The following is a 6000-nucleotide window of genomic DNA, read 5'->3' as shown; positions in this document are numbered from 1 at the left end:
GAAGAGGAGCAGTCTTTCCTTTTTGCCGCCTCTAAGACAATGACAAGGGGATCCCTCTTTACCAGCCAGATCAGGAACCCAGGGGACCACTGCCACAAGTTTCTGGTGAGAGACAATTAGGAAGTGATTGCTGTGGTTCCCTAACTATTCCCAGTGCCTTTCCCAGATACCAAAGACAGCCAACTCCTTTGAGAATAAAAATGTAAATAATTTTTATTACTTACAGATTCATTTATTTATAAAGAATTTTAATATCTTATTTATGAACTTATTTAACAATGACAGTTCTTGAGGTGGGTAGTTTTTCCCCCATTTTGTTGAGTTTAAGAATGGCTCTAAAGAAAATGGCCAAATGTGTTTTCACACCCAAATGCATCAACTTCAAGCCTAAAGTCTAGTTTTTGTGCCACGATATTTCCTACAACAGTGGGCTCTGTAGCATATGGGCTTCTTCCTTCCCCCATTTAATTTGGAACCAGGAAAAAAAGTTTCTACTAGGCCCTGGGGAATAAGCACTTATGAAGGAGTAGAGAATTTTTTTCCTACAGAAACACTTGAATACATGCAAGAATTTTTTTGGTAGTTATGTGTCATAACTAATTAGTTATAATAATTAATTATGACACATTCTCAGGGTCATGGAATATTCTTTTGACCACATGAGTATAAGAAACCTTCAGAAAACGAGTACATTCAGATTGTCAAGAATAGAGAAGAAACAGAGATTCATGTGGAGGAGATAGCCTTTTATTTACTATTTCTTTCACTCATCATTCATCCATTTTAAATACTAATTAAAATATTGTGTATTGACTATGGCAAGACTTTGTGAAGGAGAGTGAGTAAAGATTTGAAAAGCACAGTTGTTTTTTTTTTCCTCTCCAAGAGCTCCCAATCCATTGAGCAGGATGGTCAAAGTGGTGTGTGGCAAATGCTGTAATAAAGGTGATGTCTGAAGGCTGTGGGAGGGCAGAGAAGGGGCATCAAACTCAAATTAAAGGGATAAGGCAAGGACCTTGTGTAGGAAGTTAAAAGGAGGCAGATGATGAAAACTAACAGAAGGTGCAGTGGAGAGGAAGGACATGTAGAAGGCAGAAATCAGGAATACAATAAGACCAGGAAAAGAAAAAGCATGACAGATTTGAAAAATATCATCACAATAGCCAAACTATGGGACCAACCCAGATGCCCTTCAACAGACAAATGGATCAACAAAATATGGTATATATACACAATGGAATATTACTCAACCTTAAAGAAAAATGAAATTATGGCATTTGCAGGTAAATGGTTGGAACTGGAGAATATCATGCTAAGAGAAATAAGCCAGTCCCCCAAACCAAAGGCTGAATGTTTTCTCCAATATGTGGATGCTATTCACAATAAGAGGGGGGGGACAGTCTAGGGAAAAATAGAGGTAGTTTGGATTAGGCAGAGAGGAGGGACAGGAGGGGAGAGGGTATGGCATAGAAAGGATAGTAGAATGAATCAGACATCATTACCCTATGGACATATATGATTACACAACTGATGTGATTCTACATCATTTACAACCAGAAGAATGAAAAGTTATACTCCATTTGTGTATGATGTGCCAAAATGCATTCTACTATCAGGTATTACTAATTAGAAGAAATTTTATAAAAAAATAAAGTTAAGATAACAAAAATATATAGTTCAACTAGGGAAAAGGTTCACGATGAACCCAGAGAGGTTAGAAAAAATGAATCATGCAGAACCTTTCAAAAGAATATGCTCCTTACCCAAAAGAAAAGGGAGAGCCCTGAAAGGATTTGATTATAAAATAAAGGGTTCATATTAAAAACCATTCATGTAGGTAGTGAATGGATAATGAGTCTGTGTTTGCAGTGGATAAAAGATATGTCAGAAGGCGGGGCATGGACTCCTGGGGGGCAAGTCTAAGCATTTAACAAGGTCTGTTTAGGGGGTGGCCACAGTCATTTAGGTAAGAGATTATGAAAGTCTGTCTCAGAGAGACAATTAGAATTATATTAAATCCTCCTTCAAGGTCAGGATCTAACTATGGTAATTTTACGTGCACTGATTTTTATAAAGCTGTAAAAAAAATGAAGTGAACAGAGAAGATAAAAACCTCTATAAACTCATAAATCGAACAGCTAGTATGATTGTGCTATTCACACAGCTGGGGGACACAGAAGGAAAAAGAGATTTGAGAAGTTTTAATACATTGAGAATGAGGTATCTATTGGTTATCCTTTTTTTTTAGAGAGAGAGTGAGAGAGAGAGAGAGAGAGAGAGAGAGAGAATTTTTTTTAATATTTATTTTTAGTTTTCGGAGGACACAACATCTTTGTATGTGGTGCTGAGGATCGAACCCCGGCCGCACGCATGCCAGGCGAGCGCGCTACCGTTTGAGCCACATCCCCAGCCCCTCTATTGGTTATCCTTGAGAAAAAAATTTCAAAAATTCTTTTGGCTAGAGGCAGAAATTCATGGACCATCAAAAAGAATTAGATTGCCTAAAGTGTTATATTTCTGTCACTGTGCCTAAAATACTTGATAAGAACAACTTCGAGGAGGAGAAGTTTATTTGGGGCTCACGGTTTCTGAGGCTTCACTCCATGGTTGGCTGACTTCATTGCTCTGGACATCTGGCGGAAGGGTGGAAGGGTGTGGTGAAGGACAGATGCTCAGCTCATGGTAGCCAGAAAGAAGATATAATCCCCAAGGGCACACCACAGTGACCTACTTTCTCCAGCCACAACCCACCACCTATAGTTACCATCTAGTAGTACCTTCAAACTACTAAAACACTAAGTGGGTTAATTCACTGGTTACAGATCTGACAATCTAATCATTTCCCCTCTGAACCTTCCTGCGTTAACACATGAGCTTTTAGGGGACATCTCATATCCAAGCCATAACACCTAAAAAGAAAAGAAATGAGTAAGAAAAACTGAGTAAAAAGGAGATAGAGGGGAGAAGAGGAGGGGAGAAAGGAGATGAGAAGAGTAGGAAACTGAGAAAAGCTAAGAGAACAGTCGCTGAAGACAGAGGACAAAGAACATTCACAACTGAAGAAATAGCAGAGAAAGAGGAAAGAAGGCACCAAAGAGCAACCAGAGATGTGTGAGGAAAATATAAAAATATGGGGTCAGGGTAGCTAAGGGGTAAAATGATGAAGTGCTAAAACCATCCATTGGATCTCCTAATAAGGGCAATCTTGATGACATGACTAAGAACAATATCTGTGCCTGGTGGGAAAGGAACCTAGATTCCGGTGTATTGATGAATAAATGGAAAATAAGGAGGTGCGAATGTGACCAGATGGATGGAGCTAACGTTGAAGATTTGCTGCATGAGTGCACGGAAGACCACCATGCCTAAGACTTGGGCAAATTGTTATGAGTGATAAACCATAAGATCCAGACTGGAGAGGTAACAGAGTGAAGGCAAAACAAATTTGGGGGAAAAAATAGAATCAGAGACTAGATAGGTTTTATCTAGTGGCCTATATGCTGGGTAAAGTGGAAAGAGAAGGAATGCAATGTCTAAATTTAATATTTTATAGGTAAAGCTGTTCCAGGTTTTAAGCCACCTTAAAAAGAGTGAGTTGAGAAGAGTGAGTTCAATGCAATGGAAGTCATTGAAAAATGAGAGAAAAGAATAAAACTTCCACATTTTTGAAGGGTTTGTTTGTGCAAATGCACCCAAGTTGATGGAGAGAGGACAACTGTGACTGATTTGCCACAATCTATAGCAAAATAGCAGCTACTGGAGTTGGGTAGTTGATGATGTAGGTGTTGACAAAGTTTCTACTTAGCTCCATACGGAAACAGCTTTATGTAGAAAGATGTCTAATTAAAACAGAATTTTAAGAGAGAAAAATTACAGCCTTGTTTTCATCAGTAAAGGAAAGGTTATGTTGACTGTGATAGACATCCATTGAAACTATTATGACATTACCATTAAAAGAAATTTATGAAAAGCTTGTTGAGGTGGCTAGATGCTGTTAACTTTCTTTCCTGGCTTTTGCCTGAAATCCCAGCAGGATTCAACCATTCTGAGTTGAGAGAGTCTCCAAATCCCTTTGTTTCAAAGTTCATGAAGCTGTGTCAGTAAAACAGCATCATCACCTAGAAAGAAGCTGCCCACATAAGATCTTCACTATATCTACCACCTCTTAAACCCAGTTTTGAAAAAGGCCAACAAACTCTCAAGGTTTATAATCTAAAATTAAAATCCTTCTCTATATTGTCTGTGATCTCACCCCTAAGAATTACAAATGATAAAATAAATAAATAAATCACTTTTTCGAAGGATCAACTTCAAAGAACCTGAAGCTTTTCAAGTGTGAGACAATTTTTCTGGATTTTATGTGTCAGATTTTTTTTCTATTTTCAAGTTCATTTTTTTTTGGTATTTTTTTGTTTACTTTTGACTTCCTCTCCTTCTATCCCTTCTTTCCATCCTTCCTCCCTTGAAAACTATTTTTATTTGATATAACCATACCTAAGTTTGTCAGCAAAGCAATTAAACTTCAAAATAAAAGTTATTTTTCCCTTTCTCTTTCCACTTTGCATTGAATAGGATCATCAGAGTAAAGAAACACAAAGTCACATCCTCTGGGCTACCTGGTGGGAAGGGCCCAATAAAAACCCTTTGAAAAGGATGTGGTTCTACCTAACTTCCCAGAGGCCAGCCAATCACTTAGCTTTCCATTTGGACCTGGTTGGAAGCAGTTTATTTTCACTCCTCCCTGACCTCAAACCAAGTATGATTAAGGCTGGGAAGGCAGAGGGCAAAGCAGAAGACAGGCCAAGAGTGCCTTGAGATGCTTTCTCTGTGGACTCATCCTCTCAGGTTCCCAGAACAAAAATGCCTCCCATAGGACTCCTTTCCTAGAGGAATCAAGGGGGGGGGGGCAATTAACTGAAGTCTGATGGATGCTTTTACCCGGAAATTACAAGGTCTACTCCCTACACCCCAGGGGTCTTTATACTTAGTTATTCTCATATTTAGATCTGGGACTGGCAAGCAGCAATGAGAAATTGAGCTTGTAGCATTTCTTCTTGATGCCCAAGAAGTGTCTAGGTTCTTGGAAACTGGTTTTTAGTTCCCACAGAGAACCTCAGGACACACTCAACCACAAAATACCTGATCATAAAAGCAGTCAAGGTCAGTAATGGGGATGAAATGGGGATGAATTTTTCCCCTCAGTAATTAATGTCTTATATATGGATATAAAAGAGGAAAATTCAGAAGGCAGACTTGGGCATGGATGAGAAAAGACAATAGGAAACAGAGTAAGAAAGAGAAAATGGGCTGGGTTTGGGGCTCAGTGGTAGAGTGAGTGCCTAGCCCATGTGAGGCCCTGGGTTTGATCCTCAGCATCACATAAAAAATAAATGAATAAAATAAAGCTATGAAAAAAAGTTACCTCATTAAAAAAAGAAAGAGAAAAGAGAGAGATGGAGTGACGAAAGAATAGAGAAGAATAGAGATATGGGGACAGAGACGGTGGAGATTAGGAGAGGAAAGAGAAAAAGGTAAGAAAAAGAAGACAGGATGAGAGAAAGGAAAAAGAGAGAAAAGTGGATGAAGAGATAGAGACAGGCATTCGTTTGCCTTGGATCCTGGCCTAAAACACCACATCTGAACAGCACAGGAAGTGAGCATTCCCAATTGTTTGAGTGTTTCGCCAGTTTGGGGAAATCCTTCTCGGCTCCCCAAAAGTCTCTCTCCATGGTTAAAGGAATGTTCTAACTGCCAACATTAGGGGTATTTTTCCTTGATGACAAAAATATCTCTCTGTTTAGGCAGAACAATCTGTAATGCCTTAACAAACCACTGCAGGGTTTGGAAGTCTAGACGTTGAATGAGAGCATGGGTTTTTAAGGACAAATGTCTCTCCAAAGGGCCACTTATTTGGTTCCTAATGTCTGTCTGTGTAGGAATTGTTCAGATATGTCATGGCCTCTGAAACAGTAAGAGGGGACTTTAAGAGAAAGGCTCAGT

Source organism: Marmota marmota, unplaced genomic scaffold, assembly GCF_001458135.2.
Source record: "Marmota marmota marmota unplaced genomic scaffold, marMar, whole genome shotgun sequence".
NCBI classification, from domain to species: Eukaryota; Metazoa; Chordata; class Mammalia; order Rodentia; family Sciuridae; genus Marmota; species Marmota marmota.
The sequence above is the reverse complement of the archived record's forward strand: the minus strand, read 5'-3'. Positions refer to the sequence as shown.